Source organism: Artemia sp. Qi Xiang Cuo, chromosome 16 (genome assembly GCF_049724085.1).
Source record: "Artemia sp. Qi Xiang Cuo chromosome 16, ASM4972408v1, whole genome shotgun sequence".
Taxonomy (NCBI): Eukaryota; Metazoa; Arthropoda; class Branchiopoda; order Anostraca; family Artemiidae; genus Artemia; species Artemia sp. Qi Xiang Cuo.
In genome coordinates, this window is record NC_142809.1 from 31,633,261 (window position 1) to 31,659,699 (window position 26,439).

General features: G+C 38.5%; 1 protein-coding gene across 3 annotated transcripts in view; it reads left to right on the top strand.

Moving 5' to 3' along the window:
- Positions 1 to 26,439, top strand: part of LOC148942788 (uncharacterized) — a 115,550-nt gene that overhangs the window by 19,526 nt on the left and 69,585 nt on the right. Inside the window, exon 1 of one of the 3 annotated variants that reach the window (XM_089102522.1) lies at positions 21,285 to 21,395. The exons of the other annotated variants lie outside the window; for them this stretch is intronic. The gene's annotated coding sequence lies outside the window, so the exon portion shown is untranslated. Of the gene's footprint in view, positions 1 to 21,284; positions 21,396 to 26,439 lie in introns of those variants that run through there. 3 annotated transcript variants of the gene reach the window in all.

Here is a 26,439-nt window from a genome sequence, read left to right on the forward strand (position 1 = left end):
GAGTTTTAGTGTGTGTGTGTGTGTTTGTTTTGTGTGTGTGTGTGTGTGTTTGTAAGTTTTCGTGTGCATGTAAGTTTTTGTGTGAATGTTAGTTATAGTGTGCATGTGTAAGTTTTTGTGTGTGTGTGTGTGTGTGTAAGTTTTTGTGTGTGTGTGTGTGTAATTTTTTGAGTGTGTGTGTAAGTTTTCGTGTGTGTGTGTGAGTTTTTGTGTGTGTGTGTAAGTTTTTGTGCGTGTGTGTAAGTTTTGTGTGTGTGTAAGTTTTTGTGTGCATGTATGGGGACCGGGGGAGGGCCTTTGGGGCCCAGGGAGGGCGTTTGGGGATCCGGGGCCCCTGAGGATTGGGTGGTCTTTTGGGAGCCCAGTGGACCTTTGGGGACGGGGGGAGGACCTTTGGGGGCCCGGGAGACCCTTGGGGGCCGGTTGGCCCTTTGGGAGACCGGGGACCAGGGGAGGGCCTTTGGGGGTCTGAGGAGGGCGTTTGGGGGATAACATTTCGAAATTTTTACTTTTTAGTTTACTTTTTGCGGCGCAACCCTGCAGCGCATCCCTGCGGCGCATTCCTGTTGCGCATCCCTGCGGCGCATCCCTGCGGCGCATCCCCTGCGGTGCTTCCCCCGACTCGCGGCGCATCCCCTGCGGTGCATCCCCATGCGGCGCTTTCCTGGCCGGCGGCGCTTCTCGGTCCCGGGGGACCTTTGTGGAGGGGGGGAGGGCTTTTGGTGGCGGGGGGGCCCTTGGGGGGTCCGGGGGCCCATTGAGGACCTGGAGAGGGCCTTTGAGGGTCTGAGGAGAGGGTTTGGGGTCCGGGGGACCTTTGGGGGTGTGCTGGTGGGTATTTGGGGGCGGGGGGGCCCTTGGGGGGTCCGGGGGACCCTTGAGGACCACGGGAGGGCCTTTGAGGGTCTGAGGAGAGCGTTTGGGGTCCGGGGGACCTTTGGGGGTCTGGGGGGCCCTTGCGGACCCGGGGCGGGCCTTTGAGGGTCTGAGGAGGGCGTTTTGTGGGCTGGGGCTCTTTGGGAGCTTGGGGGACCTTTGAGGACCGAGCGCTTCCTTGGGGGTTGGGGTGGTGGGGATCGGAACCCTTTGGGGTTGGGGTAGAGGATCTCACGACACTGTTCAAATGAAACTTGTGTATTATAACGACCACAGAGTTTTACCCTCAAATCCTCTTCTAAAACCTTTCCTAAAATCTTCTTTTAAAATGTCTCTAACTGTTTCGTCGAAATAATTCCATAACCTGTCTAAAACAGTTTCGCCCAAATAATCCCTAAACGTAATTTCAGCGTGTTCCTTTTGTTTTTGGCATCTCTACGCTAATGCATTTCAAATTATTTGGAAACCTGATCCCCGCGCTAAAACAATTCATCGCTAAGATGTTTCTTGGAGAATTGTTTCCATGGCAATGTTTATTAATATCCTTGGTAGTTCGACCAAAAGAGTTGTTTCCGAGGCAAAGACATTAATGACTTGGATCTATTCCTGGAGAATCGTTTCTAGGCGAAAATTTTTAAAGTCTGACAGATGATGTCATTGGTTGATTGATCTGTCAAGAAAGGGGAATTAATTTGTTGTTTCTAAGGGTAATTATTGATTCACGATAGGTGAATTGAGGTCAACAGCACAGGTGTTCCAAATTCCGGGACGGTATAGCATTTGCTGAGAGCGTGCTCTTACGACAACAACAACATAGACCTTGGAAATTTAGGTCATTTACCCCATTAACCACGTGTTCTCCCTAATGACTCTATGCCCATATATGGTGTACTGTTCGGAGTTATAGGGTCATTTCTACTTACGGAATGATGCAGACCCTGTCTGCTGACCACGTGCCTCTGGGTATGGGGTCATCCCCTAACTAAACACTCCAATCAGGGTGGCTGCAACCTCATGTGGCGGGTGGAGCCCACCCTGGGAATTTCAGTATCTAGGTTAAACCTAGCTCTAATCAGATTCCAGGCCTAGGGTCGGTTGGGCTAGCGACCCTCCACCTGAAAACCAAGTGCTACGCAAAGTGACTACATAGCCTCGGATCCGGACCCCCTTTTTATCACCACAGATGCAGTATAAAATATATGCAGATTTTGAGTCAATAAAACAAAAACTGGAAAAGTCTAATGCCTCTGGATTTAGGGCCCAGCATATACCTAAAGCCTTTGGTTATGCTTTAGTTAACCAAAACAGGGACCTAGTCAAGCATACAAATCACCATGGACCACCTTATCACATTGAAAGTTCTAAGCAGCTACTGGAATATGTAGTAAAATGTTTAGATGAATTTTATGATACAAATAAACCAAAGAAAAATAAACCTTTGAATTTATAAGAAGCCGCTTGAAGAGAAGTTGAAAACTATTGAACTAAGAGGTTTGTCACAATGTTTGCAATTTAATTTTAAGGAATAAGTTATATATTCAAGCGTGTCAGACACTTTCATTTTTTATTTAATTTCTGGATGTTTTTCAACTAATACAGGTTTGATTTTGGTTCGCCGTACATTAAAAATTAAAACACAATTTGCATATTAATTTTGGCAGATTTATTCAGGATATGAAGGGTTGCCCGCTCCTCCATACCTTTCTCTTAACGCTAAAGCTGTTAGCACTTTTAAAAAAGCTTCCTATTCTAATTAAACAGCCCCTGTGTTTCAATTTTAGTAAACAGTCAAACTTTAGCGTGGGGAATAGGGTGTTGAGGAGGAGGCAACCCTTCATATATGGCATAATTTATGTTCGTTTTTCAAATAATGCCGGTAAATCTGGCTCACCCTCTATGAAATATACTCCCCCTCACGGAAAACTCCTCCGTGGAAATTTCATCCAACGTAAAGGGCACCCCTCCCCCCCCCGTCGAATTCCCTATGACTTTTTGGGGGGTTTCCCCCTCTTTTTTGAAAATAAGGCAAATATTCTGAGGCTCGTAACTTTTGATGGGTAACACTAAACTTGATGAAATTTATATATTTGAAATCGGCATAAAAATCCAATTCTTTTGATGTATCTATTGATATCAAAATTGGTATTTATTTGTTAGAGTTTCGGTTACTATTGAGCCGGCCTGCTCCTTATATATATATATATATATATATATATATATATATATATATATATATATATATATATATATATATATATATATATATATATATATATATATATATATATATATATATATATATATATATATATATATATATATATATATATATATATATATATATATATATATATATATATATATATATATATATATATATACTGAAAAATGGTTAAATGGACTCTTTGGAACGAATAGGACTATCTAGTAAGTAAAAAGTTATAGAAAATTCGTAAAGAGAATTAATCTAGAAAGCAAAGTAATGTGAATGACAGCATATATTTTAGCACATTTCATTAAAACCATAGACAGAAGGTGCACCTTTCTGCATACTCCCCCAGATTCCTCTGGGTTCCCTTTAGCCAGGGTGTGGCACCCACTACTCTGGGTCGACTCATGCTGAGCTTACAGAGTCATGCTACTGACCCCCGTTCAATCCAAGTACCCAGCTGCGCCAGAATTTGAAATCCTGTCCTGACAGACAGAAAGTTTTCAATCTGGCGCAACTAGCCACTCGGCTAGGACGGCTCTCTTGAAACCATGTCGTATGCTACTGTAGATGACATTACAATGAGAACGTGTTATTTTAGCATCTATAAAGAATAAATAGGAATGAGGAATGGTCTGTCTATGATTGAGGGTTGGGGAGGGGGGCTTGGGGTTTTTATCATTAATTGTGAGGTATTGAGGAGACATAGACCTATCAAGCTACATGTGTCGTTTCTATTAAATTTAAAAAGCGTATTATTTACCAAAAGAAAAATCCTAATAAAAAATAACACAATTAATAAATAAAATACTCATTTAAATATCAATAAGTTAGTAATAAAATCATTTGTTAGAACTGTACCACTCTAACAACAAAATTCTAAAAGAGTGATGAAGTTTAGCCGTGACTGTAGGGGAGTCATATACATGTTATTCTTTTAAACATAATAATTTTCAATGCAGAGAAGTAAGTCTACTAATTAATTCAGTTAATTTTTAAATAGGTATGCTATAGTATTAATCTCGTCGTAATTACGCTTACATCCTTACAGTACTTGCGTACTGCCAAAAATAACTATATCTAAACGATAGCGATTTTTTTTCTATTAACATTTTAAATGCAAATTCTTTTATATACTAAAAGTATAATACTTATCTAATTATCTATTATTGGCCTTACTAATAAAGAGGAAAGCGCAATATTTATAATTGAAATAGCCTACTCTTGATGATACTCCCTTTCTCCTAGTCTCTCCTACCACACATATATGAAGGAAGGGAGGAAGTTGACCAGGGAAATCTTTCAATTTGTTGTTTAATTTTTCATATTTTTCTACATTTTTCCTTTTTTCATTTCTCATGAATGCCTACTCTTCAAAATAAATTTTAGCATGTGTGAGTGACTTAAATCCGAATGAAAAATAGTACTATTAGTTAGACTGAGAATTATATCCACTTCAAGATAAAATATAAATGCTTCAGATCTTAAGGCATAATAACCTCGCTAAGGAAAGTAAACTTTTATTGAAGGGGGGCGGGGGCACCTACGCAAAAGCGGGGAGGGTCAACAATTTCTTGTGTTTTTGTATATTGCTCCAATTTTGGTGCATTTTTCAAAATTTCTTCCAACAGGCCCCCACCCCCATTAAAATATACATGCGTGTCGTCAGATTTGGGGGGGCGTGGGGGGGGGGGACTTTTCAAAAAGACACGGTGCTGGAAACTCATTCCAATGTAAAAAAAAAAAAATTGTAATATTTTTTTGGGGAAGCTTGTTCAGGCTCCTCTCTCTCCCACGCATGATAGTGAAATCACAAATGTGGGGTTAGTGAAATCACTGGGAGGCATCTCCATTTCTACTTTTCATTTTCTTTTATTACTTAAAAAAAAAACTCCTTGAAAAAAGCTTTTAAAAGAAAAGTAAAGAACTATATTAGACGAAAAAAGATCAGAGATATAATCGGATGGTCTGCAAAGCGGAAAATTGCTACAAATCAGCATCAATAGATAATGGAGACCCAAAACGAACGGGAATTAAAAGTGTAACCGCGTCAGACTCAGGACGGGGAGAGGCTACCTTGGGCGGGACTCACAACCTCTATTGCTTCTCAAGGAAAGAACATAATTTGCACTTTACTGAAAAAAATACAAATGAATGTGCATTTTCAGTTTAATATGCATATGCTGATATTTGTTCCTTAAAATCTTGGTAATTTTTTATTTACTAAAGTTATAAAAGTGAAAAAATTAAAAAAAAAAATCAGTAAAGTGAGATTATTTTCTTTCCTCTTTCCTTGGGAGGATGTGGGGGTTGTGAGCCGTGCTCATGTTAACTTCTCCTCGTTTTGAGTTTGACTCGGTTATTTATTGTGATTTCTGTTCGTTTTGGGTTTCATTTCTTTGTTGATGCTGATTTGTGGATGTTTTCTGCTTGGTAGAGTATTTGACTCTATTTTTGCTGAGTTTTGGTTTAATAGTCCCTGGTTTAATAGTTTTGCTGAGTTTGACCTCTAATAGTCCCTGGGGAGGGGGCTGTAGGCTACAAGGTTTTCCTATTGCTTACATATAGTATTTGTTATTGGGGAATATGTTTTTTCCTTTTTATTTGCGGGGGGGGGGGTGTTCCGTAGGGATAAAAGTTTTTTTGGGTATTTTACATGGGTGGAGGGGGAAGAAGATTCCCTGGCATGATTTGGAAACTAATTTCTTAGACCATACTGCTTTTTCGTTTACCAAAAATTAAGCAAGAAAAAATGGGTTTCAATTTTAATAAAGCAGTGAATAAATAACAATAAAATACATACTTAATTAAAAAATACTCCGAATATTTCGGCCCCGCGTCCGGGAGCCTTTCTCAACGAAAAAGAATATTCTTTTGAAAAAATAGTATACATAGGGGAGACTGGGGCACCTCCGTGCACTTTTTAATCAAAGTTACCTGCTTCGGCTTGTGCGCGCTATCGGGACTTCTTATTTGGCACCAGCATAGCTTAGCCACTTGGACAGAGCCTGGACAGAGTTAAAGCGAAAATATGCAAGCGCTGCTAAGTAGTTGACGTTTTCCCTGGGTCCACAAAATGTCCGAAACTGCCCCTATATAGGGGCAGCTTTGCACAGGTGTGGGGGTAGCTCCGGACATGCTTTCAGATACTGTATTCTTCAGATATAGGATACAAAAGTAAATAGAAAAGAAAAAAGGTTCATAGTTATCAAACTTAAATCACTCAGCGGATATGATCCAACCAAAGACCTGCAAAAACATAAGTAGCTTGGACCCGAGCAGTTCCACCGTGTCGAGTCACCTCCAGCTTCTTCACGACATCTTCAAACGACACCGATGCCTTGTCTTCAATATCAGGAAAGTGAAATCGATCAGAGTCTTTCTTTCTCCGTAGAAAAGAAACCTGAAACTCCCTGTTCATAATATCAGTCTCCAAGATCTTTGCTGCATAAAGAACAAAATCTTTCTTAAGCTGAAACCTCACTAGCACAAATTCGTCAACCTTGATCTCTTCTGGAATGAATGAAACTTCACTTTCAGTTTCAGGTATTTCACAGTCTGACCCTGCATGGAGGCTTTCATCTGAAGAGTCATGGAAAGAGATTTCCGAAGGGGATGAAGGTTCTCTTATCGTTGACAACTCTTGCTCCTTGCTCTTTGCCAGTTTTACTCTTTTCCTACCAGTCTTCTTTGCTGACTTTGCTTGTGCTCTTTTCTCCAGATCTTCTTTCTCTGGCGTATCCGTTAAAATTCTCGTTTTGCCAACTCGAGCCCTATTCACAGTTAGCTTTCTTGGTTTAGCCTTCGGGAATCGAAAAATGTCTTCTGGATTGACATCATGTTTGGGCCCTGGTGGTTGCTCTAAGGCCGAGGAATTCAGGACAGGGTCAGCAACTGCTTCCAAAGTATTCCTAGACTCTACCCTATCAGTTACTTCTCCAGCGGTGTTTGGTCTGTCTGAGACCTTAGCGGCGATGAAGTCTGCATCAGTGAACGCTGATCTTGAGAATGGCCATATTCCTGGTTTTGAAAAGCCCGATGTGATGTTGTTCGGAGTAAACGCTAGGGGATAAGCTTGACCAACTAGGTTTGCGGTGTGAGTTATTTGAAATCTTTCGTGTGGATGGTTTGTTTGCCACTCGCCGAACTTAGCCCTCAGATACGCCTTGAACGGGCCATAGACAGATATATCTAAGGGCTGCATTTTGTGGCTGCAGTGTGGCGGAAATGTGAGAAGCACTACTCCATTCTCTTTTGCATATAGAACTGCCTCCAAATAAATATGGCTTTCATGGTTATCGAGGATGAGCAACACCGGATTCTCCTTGTCGCATCGAGTGTGCTTGACGAAGTGCTTCATAACTTCTAAGAAGTTCGGTCCAGTCATCCAACCAGACTGGAAAGCTAACCCAAGGCTACCAGGTGGTGCTCCATGGAGCATGTGTTCTCTGAAGTGCACGCGTGGGAACGCAAACGCTGGGGGGACGGTGTTCCCGATGGCATTAACGATGCAACACACTGTAACTAACTCCCCCGCTCAGCAGCAACGGCCTTGCCCACTTGCTTTATACCAGATTTCGCTATGACTTTAGGGCTATCCATGACAGTTGTTACTCCGGTTTCGTCTAGGTTGTACACTCGTTCAGGTGTGAAGCGGTGCCGATTGTATAAAGCTTCAAGATTATTCATGAACGAGTTTACATTGAAGGGATTGAATCCTGAAGCCCTGGCCAGGCTGGTGTTCTCAGGTTTCCGAAGACTCAGCTCTGGATGACGCTTCATAAATCCATATGACCAGTCATATGTGGCGGCACACTTTTCATCCCAGTTCTTGGGATAAGAGACCCTCATCTTCACTGCATATTGATATGCCAGCTTCTGAGTTTGTGCTAAAGTCAAACCAAAGTGAAGTTCGCAGGAACGAAGAAGGTAAGTCTTAAGTTTTTCCTCTTGATCGTCAGTGAAAACCTGACGGGTGGAATACTTTCCTCGTTTCAAATTGGCTGATCTGGCTATTCCTTCATCCACACTAGTCTCGTTGGCTGATTTTGACTTCTTCAAGCGATCAAATAATGTTGAAGCAGCTATTCCATGGGTCTTGGCCGCTTTTCTGACCGAATCTCCATCTTGTATGGCTTTTAGCCCTTGTTTGATAGCTTCTTCGTTTGGCTCGGACTTAGTAGGGATATAATTTCGCACCATTTCTGGAAAGAAAAATGCTGCCTTCAGTAAAACTCAGTTATTAAGCACTTACTAGGAGCTATAATAATAATAATTTATTTTTAACCCGCGTAATAACAAGTTATGACACTTGTGGAGTAACACAAGTAAAAAAAAAAAAGACAAAAGAGAAAATGAAATAAAGTACACTACAATGAAATTAACCGAACAGACGGACCAAAGGATGATGAGGCGAAAAACGACAAAAAGCTGAATCCGACAGCCTTCCATGCAGCACGGCCAACTTTGCTGTTATATCAGGGACTTCAAACTTACGAGTTATCTTACCATTACTATGCCAGGGGGAGATAAAGTAAAAATTTACAATATCTGAAGTAAAAAGACCGGATCTGCTTAACATCTTTTTTCTTAAGAAGGGGATAAAGACCAGAAAGATAAAGGACAGAATGATCACAGAATGTAGAATATAGCCTACCCAATGCACGTCTATTATACTTCCCTCGATTGGCAACAATCTTAGAATATCCCATTTGAATTTTCTTTTGAACATCACGAACAGTGCACTGCCGTAAGCTAGAAATTGAATTAGTAACAGTAATACCCAACCACCGAAAGGCGGAAACAGAGGGTATAGAAAAACCGCGACAAACTAAGGGAACATTAGAGGAAGTCGGACCATTAAAAACTAGAAACTCACATTTCTCAACATTAAGAGAAAGACCAATTTTAGAAAATAAACGTGAAACTTTTGAGACCATAAAAGAGAGACCTTGCTTAGTTTTACATAAAAGTAGAAGATCATCCGCATAAGCAAGATAAGAAACATCTGAAAGTCCAATGAAATATTTTGATCTAATTTCATCTAATATACCAGAAATACACATTTTGAATATACTAGGTGATAAAACCCCTCCCTGTTTCACACCCCGACGTACACGGACAAACGGAGGTCCAGATTTATTAATTCGGAGGAAAGAATTCTCATACCAAAAACGAAGAAGAAAAATGACTGAAAGATTTACACCATTATTAAAAAAGGAAAAAAAAGCTTGACTGTGGACTACACTGTCAAAAGCTTTAGAAAGGTCCAAAGTACATATATAAAGTGGCAAACCCTCAGCCAGGCTATTCTTAAGACGGATGAAAGAACACGGTGTGTATGTTGACAGCCAATACCAGATTGAAACCCGAATTGATTCGATCCGAAATTTATATTTTCATTTAAATGAGGAATTAAAATATATTCAAGGATTTTACTCAAGTTACACGCAGTGGTTATAGGGCGATAAGATGAACAATGAGAAGGGAGTTCTCCTCGTTTTAATATTGAGGTGACAGTTCCACAAAGAAAGCTATCCGGAACCAGCGAAGATGTTAAACACATTTGGAACAACAACTGCAAATGAAATAAAAGAACAACACACTTTGGATTTATATTATTTGCACTAATACCATCAATATCAACGGATGAAGATTTCAGTTGCTTAATTGCACTTTCAACAGCAGCTACTGATACTGGAATAATATGGCCCTGATGAAGCGAAGGCGGAAGAATTTTAGAAAGTAACCGAGAATAATGTGACTGCACTAAAAAGTTAATTTTGGAAAAAATTGACGAATAATAATCATACCAAGCTGAACTAGAAATCGAATCACTTTTATGAAGATCACTTTTATCCAGCTTCTCAGAATTAATCAATTTAGACCAATCATTCTTAGATGTTGGAAATTCCATACCCTTATAACGAATGGATTTAAGGTACTTTTTATATTCATTCTTTGTTTTCTGCTTTATATCCGCAACAGACCCCGACGCAGGTCTACCACAATCAACCCAAATTCGCAACCAAAGTTTTGCCTTATTTTTATAATTCTTTAATTCAGGATCGGCAGCCCATATAGATTTTCGCGTTTTAATACGAATACGCTCTTCGAGAACCGCAATTTTTTCAGCTTCTTTCATACATCTAATTATATCATCAATCCGTCCTTTCCTTTTAAAAATGAAAGAAAAAAACACCAATGGCTGCTCAAATCATCGGGGCACCTCCGGACAGTGTCCAAACCTGCCCCAAAAAAATTGTCCGGAGGTGCCCCTAAGGAGCCTTTCAGAAGAAAAGAGTCATAACCAAAGAACACCTAGAGTTACGTCAATCTTATGTAGAGGAAGCATATTTGGGTTCGTTTTGCTTGTTCCTAGAACATTACATTAAATGTATCTATAAAACTTACCTCTCTATTTCACTTTTATCATCACGCGAAACAATTGGCAGCTGTATCTTTAAAGTCTTATTACCGACTGACTCACTGCTATGCTATTTGATGGAAGTGCCATCTTGCCTCCAAGATGAACAGTAAAATGGCACATCTTTGTGATTTTTTTCCAATTTTTCCGCTAGATAACAAAGCCAACAGGTTCGATGTCTGGAGGTGCCCCGTGTGCGGAGGTACCCCAGTCTCCCCTAGAGATACAACTATGTATGTTGTTTTTTGGAGGGATTTTTTTTTCTGTTGAGAAAGGCTCCCGGACGTGGGAGCCTTTGTAACTACATTGAGAGTTCAAAAAAAACTTTTAATTTAAAAACTTTTGTTCTAAAAAAGTGTAAAGAGCAGGGTATTGAGGATGAGATAACCCCCATTATATACATAGTAATTCTGGCTTGTTTCTATTTTTGGTCTTGCTCCCTACTTTCAGTTGAAAAAAACTTGTTTTTTTATATTTAATTTCTGATTGTTTTCAAATAATGTTGAGAAATCTGGCTCTCCCTCCATGGAAAATTCCTTCCCCCCATGGAAAGTTCTTCCCACATAAAATGTCCCACCCCACAAGGAAAATATCTCCCAGACAATTCCTTTCTAGCCATAAAATCCCCCCTCCCAGAAAATTCCTTGCAGACAATTCTGGCTGAAAAATTTTTCTTAACACTCTTTCTTGAACCCCCTCCCCTCCCTACAGAAAGATACTCTAGACAAGTGCAATCTGGTAAAAATTCCCCCTGGGCAATTCACCTTAACATCTCCACATGTAAAATTGAGTCAGCAAAGAGAAAGTAAGACAAATAAAAATAATTTTATGTAGGAATTTTGGCAAAATCCCCCAGTGTAAAATTTTGCTTGGAAACTCACCGGGTGAAACAATCAATAAATTAGTATGTAAGCAATCGGGAAATTTCGTGACTTGCAGACCCTTCTCCAGGGGCTGTGGGGCGGCATGTTATCCCCAAAGGCATAGTTACTGGGTTTTTCAACTATGCTGAACAAAATGATGAATTTCCCTTTCATGATATTCTGAAAGGGCCCTTTCAAATGAGCCCTTTCATGATATTCTAGGATTATTGGTTTGATACAATCACCCCTGAAAAAAAAAAAAAAAAAAAAAAAAAAAAAAAAAAAAAAACAAGCATCCATGATATTTCTTCTGGCAAAAAGTTCAAAATTCCACATTTTTGCAGATGTGAGCTTGAAACTTCTACAACAGGGTTTTCAGATGTTGAATCTGATGGTAGGATTTTCATCAAGATTCATTGACTGTTAGGGGGTTCCCCCAATTTTCGAAAATCAGGCAAACGTTCAAAGGCTTGTTGCTTTTGATGGGTAAAACTAAACTTAATTAATCTTATATATTTGGAATCAGCAGAATAATCCAATCCTTTTGATATCTCTATTGATATCAAAATTCTGATTTTTAGATTTTTGGTTACTATTGAGCCATGTATCTCCTTACTTACAGTTTTTTACCACAAACTGTTTGATAAATTCCATGTCTGAACATTATTCATGGTCATTCCACTAAGGGCTCAAGAGGCATATTTATTGGACTGTTCAAATAGTTTGAACAAAATACATGTCGAAATATTTGATCACATGTCTTGAGAGGTTACAGGGGAGGCACAGAATGGGGCTGTTTGCATACCAATTACTTTTGACTCTTAAAAAGTGACACTAGAACTTAAAATATCAAATTGGATGAGCCCACTCCATATTTTCTGCAACCACTTGGTCCATACAGAGTGGTTAAATGAAAAAATAATTGAATGCATATGGCTGTTTGCCTAGGCTGTGCTGTTATGCTGTCTCTGACAATCCTCAAACCCAACTACTTTGCAAGATAGAAAAAAGAAATGTGGTTAAAATTTTGCTGTAGTCTGCATTTCTTTTTTCAAATCTTTTAAAGCAGCATAATTTTGCCTACTCATCTTTTTGTTTCTTTGTTCTTATGGCTAAAATAGGGGCCACACTCACATTGTTCTTATGGCCACAATTGTGCATGCATTTAATTGCTTTTAGTATATGTGGTTTTTAAAGTATAGGGTTAGACCCACCTCTAGCCAATAGGAGATTAACACAACTAGGAACACTGCCCTTTATTGTGTTGAACTTTCTATTGTGTATTTTTAACCTATAGTGTATTACTGAAATTTTTGAAATTTTTTGCAATAAAAAATTACAATCACAAAGCTAACATTTCACCCAGAGCTTCCAGGCAATGGCCCTAAATTATGTCAATTACCCTTTGTTCAGAGATAGGTTTTAGCAGAAAACGCAGTTGTATTTGATTTGGTTTGCACAATGTTATGCTCTCAAAACAACACACACACATACATGAACATAATGGACTGACTTCCACCGAACCATTCAGCATGTCCCTAGGTGGTAATAGGGGAATGCTCCTCATATATGTAGGGTACCTCCATAGGAGGCCCGAATCAGGGGAGGACCTTGTCCCTGGGGGTCCATAATAGAAACTGGGACACCCTCGCCAAGGGTCATGAATACAGGCAGAGGAGGAAGAAGGCCCCTCAAATGTACACTCAAAAGGGCCCACTGGTTTGTCCACAAGTCTCATGAGTTGCAAACCTTCTCCCAGTAATGGGTTAAATTGCATGGTGATGCAGAACACCATAGCGGTAGGATCCTCTATAGGAGGACAACTGCGGCAGGGCGTAAGATCCAGATCTATGGACAATGGCCTCTACAAAGGGCCGCTTCGACCTTTTCTGGGCACCTGCAAGACTGGGGACCTTGCGGTCAACTCTATTCCTACTTGAGGAGTGGCGCCCCTCGAGGAAATTATAGCCTAGTAAATGATACATCATTCGCACGGGATTCTGACTAATGGACAATTCTTCTGGGCTTGGTATCTTTTGATGGGCGTCTTTGGGTTGAAAAACCTCTTCCTAGCTAATTTATCTATTATGGGTTGCCTCCCCGTGGTTGCATAATATTTGTAGGCATGAATATATGATGAGTTGGAGGTAATAGGCTTGAGACTGTCTGTGCAGGATTTCGACTCTTGTTGATAGAAGAGCATCGCCAAGTGCAGAAAACATTGTCGTGACCAAGACGGGCCCAGGATTGCACAAAGCCTCCATTCATGGAGGTCCCAGGGACTTCTTGCTGTCCAGTTCTAAGCCGGCTTAAGCACTTCGGTGTAGGCTTGAGAAGATATGTGATCCCCGTCCTACACTGGTATCCGGGATCATTGCTTTTCCTGAGGCGAAAATAACTTCAATAATTTAAAGAACATGAAAATTGGAACTTGGAATGTTACGACATTAAAAAATGAATATCGCATCGACATTTTGACTGACGAATTCAGACGATTCGAACTGGATTTATTAGGAGTTTCAGTAACTCATATCCCAGGGGTAGAAAACATGAAACTAGATGATATAGAAATTGTTTACACAGACATGAAGGATGGGGTACATAGACAGGGAGTAGGGTTGATGATGAATAAGGAAGCTGCTAAGTCTTGTTTAGGCTGGGAAGTTATTAATAATAGAATACTAATTGCTCATTTTATGACTAGAAAGTTCAGGGTATCAGTTATAGTAGTATACGCCCCTGTACAACCGACTGACGGAAATACTAGTGACTCAGATGACTTTTAATTACAGTTACAAGAGCAAATAGACAAGGTCCCAGGTAGAAATATTATGTTATTATTGGGATATTTTAATTCCGAGGTTGGTAGAAATTGTGATAGATGGTATCCTAGCCTAGGTAAATTTGGTGTAGGAAAAGAAAAGAGTAATGGATACAGACTTTTGCAATTTTGTAGGTTTAACAATCTAGTTATAACCAATACGGTGTTTGGTCATAAAATGACTCATAAGTTAACATGGTATTCACGTGACGGTAAGACAGCACATCCTATTGATTATATTATAGTAAACCGAAGACTGGCAGGATCAATACAAGATACTAGGGTATATAGGAGTGCTGTTATTGATGTTAAAAGTAAAGATCACCATCTAGTAGTGTCAAGGGTTAATTTAAAGCTGAAATATCGGAAGGGAAACTACCTCCCGAGAAATTATAATGTTGGTAGAACGCAGGATGAGAATTTGAGAGCAACTTTCCAGGAACAGTTGAATACTAAACTTCAGAGTTTAAGAATTGATAATACGGAATATGGTTGGAATAATTTTAGAAAAATAATTTGTGAAGTTGCGGAAGGCGTATTAGGGAAGAAAGCTAGAACTGCAGCTAAGAATATTAGTGAAAAAGCTTTATGTTTAATAGAAAGGAGAAAGGACTTGCACAAGAATTATCTGAGTGATAGATCGTATGAAAACAAAAGAAATGTAAAGAAAATGGAGAAAGCATTAAAATATGAACTAAAGGGGTGTGAAGTGGAGGCCATGGATAAGATTGCCGAGGATCAGGAAGATGCAGCTAGACGGCATAATAGTAAAATATTGTACTGGCACGTTAACAAATTGAGAGGGAGTAGTCAATCCGGACTTGGCTCAGTTATAGATAGGAACGGGGCCACAATTAGCGATAAGAAAGAACTAAAGAGAGATGGGCAGAACGTTTTGAGATCTTGCTTAACCGAGATAGAGTTGCAGCAAAAGATATAGAGGGTAATGAAAAAGTTTGTGATACCTTGGATTTGAAGGAAGATATATTTTGTGAGGAAGAATCAGCGACAGTACTAAAAGGATTGAAAAATAACAAGGTGGCTCCTGGTGCTGATAGTGTGGTAAATAAGTTTCTTAAATATGGCGGCTCTGAGGTTAGACATAAGTTATTGAAGATTATTAATATAATTTTTCAAAAAGGGGAAGTACATAGCAATTTTTGGAAAACCTAAATTAAGCCACTTTATAAGAAAGGTGATAAAAGTGAGTGTTGTAATTGTCGAGGCATTAGTCTGGTCTCTGTAGGTAGCAAATTACTTAGTAATATGATACTTTTTAGACTGAGAGATGCCGTAGACAAAGTTTTAAGAGAAGAGTTGTCCGGTTTTAGAAAAGGTAGAGGATGTGTCGACCAAATTTTCACTCTTAGGCTAATTATTGAGAAGTGCCTGAGTTTTCTAACACCTTTGCTCCTCAGTTCTCAAGATTATGAGGAAGTTTTTAATTTTTTTGATAGAAGAGCTTTAGCAAAGGTTTTATCCTTGTATGGTATACCAGACAAATACATTAAACTGATTAATGCTATGTAAGAGAATAACACTGCTGCGGTTAATGTAGGAAATGATGTTAGCAGCTGGTTTTGTATTAAATCAGGAGTTAAGTATGGTTGTGTTCTATCCCCCTTTATATGGATCATTTTGATGGACTTTTGTTTTAAGGAGCACACGAAAGGCAATGGGAGACCACGGAATCAAATGGTGAGGAAAAAGTCTCCTGGACTTGGACTATGCTGATGATTTATGTATCCTATATGAAAGTGAGAGCAAAATGAATGAAGTTTTAGAGGTTTTGCGAGTTCAGGGTTGTAGAATTGGTTTGAAAATTAATGTTAGGAAGACTAAGTCACTAAGGCTAGGAATAAGTGAAGATGAAAAGGTGACGTTGGGTAATGAAAAGATTGATCAGGTGGGCAGCTTCACTTACCTTGGTAGTGTTATTAGTAAAGATGGTGGGAGCAGTGGAGATGTTCAAAATAGAATAGCCAAGGCTCAGGGTGTTTTTTCACAGTTAAAAAAAGTCTGGAAGAATAGGAAGATAAGTCTGTAAACCAAGATTAGAATATTAGAAGGTACAGTGATGACAGTGGTAAAATCTGGCTTTGGAGCATTGACGCTCCGAAAAGCGGATGAAGATTTGCTAGATGTTTTCCAGGGAAACTGCCTAAGGATTGTTCTGGGTACCCGGCTGACTGACCGTATTTCAAACAATAGGCTACACGAAAAATGTGGTTCAATACCGCTCTCTAGGGCTATAATGAAAGAAAGTTTGAGGTGGTTAGGGCACGTTGTGCGGATGAAGGATGACAGATTGCCGAAGATTGTTCTTTTCGGCCAACCATCTAGGACTAAACGGAAAGCAGGTCGTCCCCGTCTGGGGTGGGAGGACGTCATAAAGAAAGATTTAAAGGAAATGGGAACTTCGTTGGCAGGTGTAAAGAAGGTGGCTTTTAATAGATTGGGATGGAGGAGGAGTGTGCGTAGCTGTGTTGGCCTCAGGCGGCTTGGTGCTGCGGTGAGTTGTTAGTAGTAGTAGTAGTATTTCCTGGAAAATTTCTCTCAAATTTTCATCCCGGTGTCTACCAACGTCATAACTTCTATCTACTGTTCCTAAATTTCAGCTTTAGATAAACCCTAGACGCAACTAGATATTAGTCTTTAATTTTAACATCAATTTTAATTTTAGCACTTTTATATACCCTAGTATATTGAATTGACCCGACCAGTCTTTGGTTTTCAACACAGTAGAGGTAATATTTACTTCTACTGTGCTATGGTTTACAATAACATATCCAAAAAGGTTGGTCGTCTTACCATCATGTTAATACCATGTTAAATTTTAGGTCATTTTAGGACAAACAACTATAGTGGGTATAACTAGATTGTCATATCTGATTCTTAAATTCTCAAGTTACAGCAAAAACATCCTGGCAGGATTTTCTACTTTGTTTTTTTCATTCACTTCTTTCTTTTACAATTTTAATAGGTCTGTGCAATTTTACTTGCTAAGGTTTCGCCAGTACAGACACACCTGGGTCGACTATCACAAGTATCTTTTGGTGACCAACACATGAATCAGAACCTACCCACAATGTTCTGGAATATTGTTTCGGCTAACTTTGGTTAGAATAATTTTTTGCGGAGTTCAATTTTGGGGGAGTTTGTGTGGCTAAAGGTTTGCTGGGCTGACTTTCAACTTTAAATATTGTGATAGCTAGTGCCCTCCTTAAGTAACTAAAGAGATCGTTCCATATCAAAGCGCTGTTTTCTGCCATTTTGTGTCACATTACATCAGTTTTCGACCAGCTAGAGTCAAAATTCCGGGGAATGCAAATTATTAGAAAGCTGATCGATTGTTCATAGTTTAAAACCCTTTGAGGTTTACAGTTCTCTATATTTAAAATCGGTGGAAATCTCTTTTTAGCCTGGGTGAAATAACCAATATTCGAGTAGCTTTTTTGGGTCAAGACCGAGATCACACCGCAGCAAAGTGTCGTTTTCTGCCTCAAAACAACGATTATTGCTAAAAAGGCCAAACTGCGAGTCAGTGAACATTCCGAGTTGGTCGGTCGATTAAAAACTACTTGAAAGCTGTAAATAAAATCCATCCTTCCTTAAATCCCTCTTCAAAACCTCAAGTTACATTTAGAGCTTTTCCTGTGACGGGTACTCATACGCGCTCCGGGAAAAACTTCTCAACCTGTGCTTCAAAAAAGCACCGAGCTTTGGTGAACGTGGACAAATCTTGCGTTTTAGTTTCAGAATTTTCATGACTCCTGAGTGGGGTAGGGGGGGGGGGGGGTAGGATGGTAAAGGTCAATAAAGGAACAACCAAGAAATGTTCCATTTTATTTGCTGTTCAAACTTCTATCTAAATGTAAAAAAAAAAATTCTCACAAATATCGACGGTTAAGTCTGAAAAAGAAAATGTTCTCTGATAAAAGGAATCAAAATATTCCATTTTCAGAATAAATTAATTCGTCGGTGCCTTTGGTAAACAATTTTCTTTCGGGACAATTCTTTTTTACATTTTTAAGAAGGTAGCTGAGCCAGGTGAATGAACTTTCAGAGAGTGTCAGTCATTAGTATTTGAGCTAATTGTAGGAAGTTCTGTTCAAAGTTATTCTGATGGAGGTAAATATACAAGTTGAAACTTAACATGAATAAGAGCTATTGATTCACGTTCTCCGTAACATAAATATGGAAAAATAAACTGATACTCGAGCAAACTGACTGTCGGTATTTCCCTATGTTTATAAAGTTCTCAAAAACTGGAGTTTTACTAAAAACCGAGTTTGCTTGTTAGTCTCGTTGGATTTGCCTTGCTACTTAGACGTGATAAATTCCAATTTGAATTGGGGCTTCTGTACTAAAAACGTTTAGATGGATTAGATACAATAATTTTAGCGTTTTTCCCAATATAAAGTTTCAGTCCCCATGCCCCGCCCCCACTACCTGAAAAATCAAACTGCATCGTTTTTTAGCCGTTCCTGAGATATTGTATAAATGCTACTTTGATAGCTCAGATAAGAATAGTATCCTTGAATTTACCTCTGCCCGTTCCAGCCAGGTTAAAATTTTAGGTGCATTTGACTACACAATACTTCCTATGAATTTCAACTCGATCTTCCAAGCCGTTTTATTGAAGTTACTCTACTTTGCCAACATTGGTGAATAAAGTGTCGCTCGACTTATATCATTACTTCACTGTGAATAGGTTCTAGTCCCCCATGGACTTCAAATGCCAAAACCTTTAGGTAGATTTGAAGCAATATAAGCTTAATATTGCTCTATACCCTTCCTTATGTTAAACTTTGAGGTCTAAATCTCCCCCCCCTGTTAAAGAAAACTCGCTGAAATTTCAAACAAGCCCTCTCGAGCATTGCGCAAGGTAGCGTGGATACGCTATTTTGATATCATGGCGGCACATAGTACATGTTTTTTTTCAGGTTCACCCTTTTCTCTATGTCATAGGTCATTGATCACCCCAACCCCGTTCACACTCCCTAAAAGTTTCACCTTCTACCAAAAACTGGCCTCGAGATAGTACAGATACACTATTTTGATATCCTGAAAAAACATATTGCCTTTTGATTTACCTTGCTACTTAGCCGTGTTGATATTACAAATCTGCTGGTAATTTATAGTGGAATTTTTTAGCGGATCACGGAATGTAAAATTTCAGCCCCTCCCCCCTAACATGAAATTTGAAATCTTTTTGATCCATAGTTTCCTCAACTATGAAGTTGAAGAATAGACCTTGAAGTCTCAACTTCGTTCCCCAAGCCGTTTCCAAGATATTTCACATATACTATTTTGATTCCTGGATGTAAATAGTGTTCTCTGATTTAACTCTGTTCCCTCTGGTAAGTATAAATTTAAGGTCCACCCCTCCCCCTCTTTCTCACCACTCCCTGAAAATTTTAACTTGATTAAGTTACTCCTCAATATTCCAATAAAATTTTTCGATGAAAAAGCAAAGATGATTATTTAACCTCTTTCTCTTCCTCAACAGAAGATTGGAAGTACCCTTTCTCGCCTTTTCTCCTTCTGTCTTCCTTTTCCCCGACAATAACAAACAGTTTTGACTTCATCCCGCAAACCGTTCCAAGGATCTAGCAGATATACTACTTTGATGACCTAGATACACATAGTGTATCTTGATCTACCTCTCCCTCCTAAGTCAAAGCTTGAGATCTGTTTGATCTCTCCAACACTACCTTGAAGTTTCACCCTGGTCTGGCAGGCCATTCCTGAGACTACGGAAGTAATTTTAAAACTCTGGTACAAATAGCGTCTTTTGATTTACTCGGGTGCCCGTATGGTTTCTAGACTATACCCCCGTGACACTCTAGGAATCTTATTCTACCGATAGATCCCTTAGAGCTCTTCTACTAAAACCAGTATTTGAACATTGGCTAATTTACGTAGTTTAAGGCCAATGCTCCTGGGTTTGAAGTGGTTGCGTTGACCCTGAAGGCATATTTTTTTATACCTTTTAACGTTTCTGAACAAAATAATTATCTCAAAGTTTCTCATTTATCAAAATGATTACTCTAATGCCATTGGACTTACTAGGGGGATGGGTGGCAGGAAAGGGTACAGGAGGAAGGTCTTCTTCAGCCCCTGCTTTTCTTATGAAAAGTGCCCCAGAATAATTTTTGTTTTAATTTAGGTTTCTTTTGGTCCAAGGACTTATGAGTTTCAAGCTGACCAAGGACAAAAAGTTTTTTGGCCCACTTCTAGATTTCCTCCTCCCTACCCCCTTTCTTCCACCCTCACGACAAAATGTTCGATCCTTTCAACCAAACAACAATCCCTGACAATTTCGAGCTAATCACACGCCCAACATCAAGCAAACCCCTTTTTCCATTATAAAATTTATTTTTTCTTTTATTTTTTATTAACAATTAGTTTGTGTTATTTACGGTCCGTCTCTCAGGGGCTGTGGAAATCATCTCCCCATGGAGGCACATTATTGAACCTTTTGACTATTTTGAGCAAAATGATGTTCTTCATATGACGTCAGACGTCTTCGGACGTCGTTGGGGGTTACGGTGGCGGTTTGGAAAAAGAGGGTGTATGAGGCCTGTTGGCTCATCAGTGACTGTCAGCTTGCTAAAGGATTTCTAGAACTTCCAATTTCCAATCTAATGAGCCCTCTTCAAAGTTTCTGCGGCCCCTCCTTCCATAAGAAGTAGGGGGAAGGGGAATAGGCCATTGAATTCTAATGGGTATTTGCTTAGGCAACGGTGCTTGCGCTACCTCTGACTAGAAAAACTTCATTAAAAAAAAAATTCTTAACCGAAAGCTTCTTTGTTTACCAGAGGAAAAATGTAGGGATAAAAGCAGTAAAGATTAGACTTCCGGGTTTAGATTGTTTAGAATCCTGAGCAATATGATGCCTCAAATTAAAATTTGATAAGCCCTTTTTGGTGAACAACAAAAATATATTGTTTTTAATCAACAGTTAACAGTTAACAAGTTGCCAAGCATGTTTTTAGTCAACTATACAGTAAACAGAAGTTGGAAAAGGATTGTTAGATGACGATCCTACTTGGCTTGTATGGCAACAATCGCAACCCATAATACCCGTTCTTTGCCAAATGAGTTAAATTTGTCAGTTTATCTTTGTCTACTTTGTGTAACGTACAGTTACATAGTGAAAAAGTAGATAAGTCGGAAATGACGGAATATTTTTAGGTAAATTTTGTTATATGCTGTTTAAAAAAGGGAAGGTGTGAATTTACTGGTAATGGTGGAGTTTATGGGTACTTATTTGTTATATGGTACACACGAAAGATGTCAAGTTTGGTTAATGCTAATGAAATAAAATAGAATGAATATATAATAGTTTAGAAATAAATCTGGGCTATATATTTGCACATTAAGGGGGTGGGGGTGGTGATGGGTAAAGTATAGCATATATCAAATATGTAACCTAGGTACGTCCCCCCCCCCTAAACACCGAAAACAACAGTTTAAATTTTGTAAACGCAATTAGCAATCACTCTTTGCCATCCATTTATCTCTTGCAAATACGCGTTTGCCGGGTTTCCATTAGCAGTTCCTTGTACAATATATAGCGGTGTGTACCATAAAATGCACAAGTACCGGTTTTATGTACTGTTTCTAACTAAAAACCACAATTAAAATATTCTCAACCTTATTACACAACATAGTAAAATTAGTGTTGGGCTGCTCTTCTGAATAAATGTAGTACCGTTATATCCCTTATTTTATGCTTAATCTAATATAATAGTCGTTACCCTGATAACACAACCCAACACCCTTCCCCACTAATGGTCATATATATATAGCCCTAAACTATGTGTTTCTTCGTTATTTTTAATTTCATGATGTAGCTGGATTCTCGAATCGATAAAATCCAGATTTTACTTGGGTAATTAGCCTGCAATAGAACTGTGGATCAAGGGCACATCCATGGTTTTGTTTGGTATGGGGGGATGGGGGGGACAATAAAACAACTTCAAAAACGCATCAAAAATGTGTTATATGCATTTTCGTTATGTTTTTACGAATTGGACAAAACTTTTGGGTGGGGAGGACAAAACCCGTGTCGGGATTCGGCCTTGCTATGAATAAAAATATTGTTTGAAATGATTTAAGAATGTGGACAGCAATAGAAGGAAACTTGATAATCAGATTAATAGAAACGTGTTGCATGCAATTAGGGATATATCCAATTAGGTAAGAATCGCGGTAAAATTACTTTAAGGCGGCTCTCCTGAAGAAAGCATGCTTATAAATAAAAATAGTAGGCAATCATCAGATTTTTATTTAATACTCTTTCTAATAATACCATGGTTGATTTTCTGACAACGTCCCATCCTCTCTGAGGGTCGTATATATAGCCTAATAATATATTTTTCTCCGTTAGTTGAATCTCGTAGAGCGTCGTGAATTCCATGTTACAGCGGATATTCTCGACTTGATTAAATCTAGCTTTGTCTGAGTGATAATAGAATTGTGGATTATATATTATTTGAAATTAATTTAAAAAAACAAAGTTTTTCCGAGGAAAGTAAAGAGTGAATTTAAAACTTAAAACGGACAAAAATTTTAAATTTACAGCATGTCTAATATACGTCAATAAAATTAGTACAAATAAACCAGATAATTATGTTTCCCTATGCTTCTAGGATTATGCAAAACTAGCTCTTTACTGAAAACACAAAAGTCAAGTTTAAAAAAAGGATTATTGATTTAAAAGTCAAATTTGAGTCTGTAGCCTGACAACCCTAAACGAATCTATAAAGCTTTTCATAGTCTTACACCAGTTGTGACATTAGTAGTTTTCAGTATACAATTAAAATTATCTTAAAAACATAAGCGTAAAACTAAATATTTTTTAATAACTTCGAAGTGATTGAACAGCATACAGAAATATTGGATTGATTCATCAAACAGCATTTTGCTCTCACCAGCTATAATACCAATGGTGGGTAATATACAGTCTTAAATTGTAAGAAATATGCTTTAGTATCACTTGAAATCAAGATAAAATAAAACGTAATATGAACTCTAGAAATCCGATTATTTCTCTCCATACAAGAGTGAATTTCAAGCTATGATACCAATTCTAAAGCTAGTCTATAGTCCTAATGCTATCAAGATGGCCTTAATTCAAACTTGTGTGCAAACTAATCATGACATGTCCTTTTAAGAACCAAAACGAGAGCCAGTTATTGAACTGAGCCATTGTGCAGAAGTGACACCAAATTATACGTAGAAAAAAAGAAAATCCTAAAATGGATTGTTGCTTTATCTTAAAAGGGATTGATCCTAAAAGGATTGATAATATTTTGATTCTATAAAAAGTGTCCTTAATTGGTTTGCTTTTACAGTACCAAAACTCCTATATTATTTTGTGTTTTCAGTAAAGCGCTAGTCAGAGGCAACGCTGTAGCGTTGCCTATAGTAAAGGCCATACGGCTCCAATGTTTTATTATTTATAATTTATTTTATTTTTTTCCCAGAGGCACTTCATATGGAAGGGGTCGTCGTAGACACTTCAAAGGGGGCTCATTCGATTGGAAATCGAGAGTTCTAATGCTCTTTTTAATAGTCGAAAATGATTGCAGGGCAACTAGCTCCCCCTAGCCCATCATTCCCGCAAACACATCTAATCAAAATTTTGAGATAGCCATTTTGTTCAGCGTAGTAGATTTCCAGATAGAAAATATATTTTAAGGAGGACACTCCCCCACAGCCCTCAGGGCGAGGGTTTTAAATTTTGCCCGGGGGGCATATAAGATTTTTATAGAAGGCGTTGTCTTAGAAACTTCAACACAGGCTCATTCGATTGGAAATTCAAAGGGCTAGTGCCCTTTTAAATAGTCGAAAGTGATTGGAGGGAAACTAGCCCCCCCCACGTCCCTCATTCCCCCACACACATCCAATCAAAATTTTGAGATAGCCATTTTGTTCCGCGTAGTTGATTTCCAGATAGAAAATATATTTGTGAGGAGGACACTCCCCCACAGCCCTTAGGGCAAGGGTTTTAATTTATGTCCTGGGGGCATATAAGGTTTTTATAGAAGGCGTTGTCGTAGAAATTCGATTGGAATATTAAAAAGGGCTAGTGCCCTTTTTAATATTCGAAAGTAATTGGAGGGCAACTAACCTCCCTCTCACGCCCACCTTTTCCCCAAACACATCCAATCAAAATTTTGAAACAGCCATTTTATTAAACGTAGTTTTAGGTTCTGGAAATTAGGTCTTTGAGGATGGCAACTCCCCCATAACCCTCAGGGGAAGGGTTGTAAGTTATGCCCTGGGGGCATAAAAGGTTTTGTATCGACAACATTGTCGTAGAAACTTCAGAAAGGGCTCAGTCGATTGGAAATTTAAATGGCTATTTCCCTTTTTAATAGTCGAAAGTGATTCTAAGGCAACTGACACTCCTTCAACGCCCACCATTTCCCCAAACACATCTAATCAAAATTTTAATATAGCCATTTTGTTCAACGTAGTTGAAAGTTCTGGAAATTATATGTTTGAGCAGGATACTCCCCCCACAGTCGTCAGGGGCAAGGGTTATAAGTTATTTCTTGGGGGTATATATGGTTGTTATGGAAGGGATGCTCGTATAAAATTCCTAGCGGGTTCATTTTATTGGGAATTGAAAGTTGTAGTTCCCTTTTTAAGAGTCAAAAGTGATTGGAGGGCAGCTAGCCTCCCCCCCCCCACTCCATTTGTTTTTTCCCAGAGGCACTTCATATACAAGGGGTCGTCGTATAAACTTCCAAGGGGCTCATTCGGTTGGAAATTGAGAGTTCTAATACCCTTTATAAGATCAAAAAGTAATCGGAGGGCAATTAGCCCCCCAAGCTCTTTTTCCCCAAACACATCTAATAAAAATTTGAGGTAGCCATTCTGTTAAAAATAGTTCAAAGATCATATAACAAAACTCCTTTACGTATGGTCATTTCTTTAAAAATAGTTCTAAGATCCGATAAGAAAAACATCTGTGTCGACACCCCCCCCAGGGCCGGAGCTGGCGTTGTTAGTATTGCTCTGGAGGCATATATGGTTCTTATGGAAGGTATGCTCGTTTAAATTTCAGAGAGGGTTCATTTGAATGGAAATTAAAAGCTGTAGTTCATTTTCTCAGAGTGAAAAAAAGAGGGCAACTAGCCCCTCCCGCCCACCACACCTTTGGGTGTATCGGATGGATAAACCCACCTTAAAAAATTTGAGGTGACCATTTTGTCAAAGATAGTTCGACCATCACATATTAGAACTCCAGGGTCGACACAACCCCCCAGGGCCCATGGATAGGTGTTGTAAGTTATACTCTAGGGATATATATGGCTCTTATAGAAGGGATACTCGTACAAAATTCAGAGAGGGCTCATTTGATTGAAAATAGAAAGTTCTAGTTCAGTTTTAAAAAGTCCAAAGAAACCTAAGCTTAATCTAGTCACCCGATGCCCTTTTTCCCCAAACCAATCCGATAAAAATTTTGAGATACCAATTTTGTTAAAAATAAACATCAGATAATAAAAACTCCGAGGTTGACACAAACCCATTTTTTCACTTTGATATTGCTACTTTGATATCAGTTTTGATACTTTGATGAATATTTTATTTTTTTAAAAGTTTTATTTGGAAATAAGATATTTTTAAAAACTTAAAATTTTTTGAATTCAAAAACTAAAAAAAATTAATTTAAAAAAAAAATCCGAAAATTCAAACTCAAAATGACCAGAAATTATTATTAAAGAATAAATGAAACTCAAAACGAACAGAAAATAAATAAATAATCATGGCAAAAATCATGGCAAAAGCAAAAACAAGTAATAATATAAATGAATAAATAGATCCTAAAGCGAGTAATGCTTAAATTGAATATGAATATCAAGATTGAAACAAACAGAAGTCACCACAAACAAGAGTTTGGGTATGACCTTCTTCTCTCACTGTAAAAGCCTAAAACCTACTGCGCCATTGGCGCTTTACTGAAAACCATATGCGTCTTGAACAGTCTTAGAAACTATAAACAACATCAAATTGAATATTTGATGTATAATGATATTAATTGTTGAAAGATCCATCGGTTCAAGAATTTATCTCACTGTAATTGTATTTTTGTTTTCAATACTGTAAGAACTGGAGAAGAAAATATTTGTAATATAATCCGTTTTCAGTTAAGCGACAATGACGCAGTAGGCTTTTGGGTTTTTATTTACAGTTAGGAAAAGAGGCAGTATCCAAACACTTT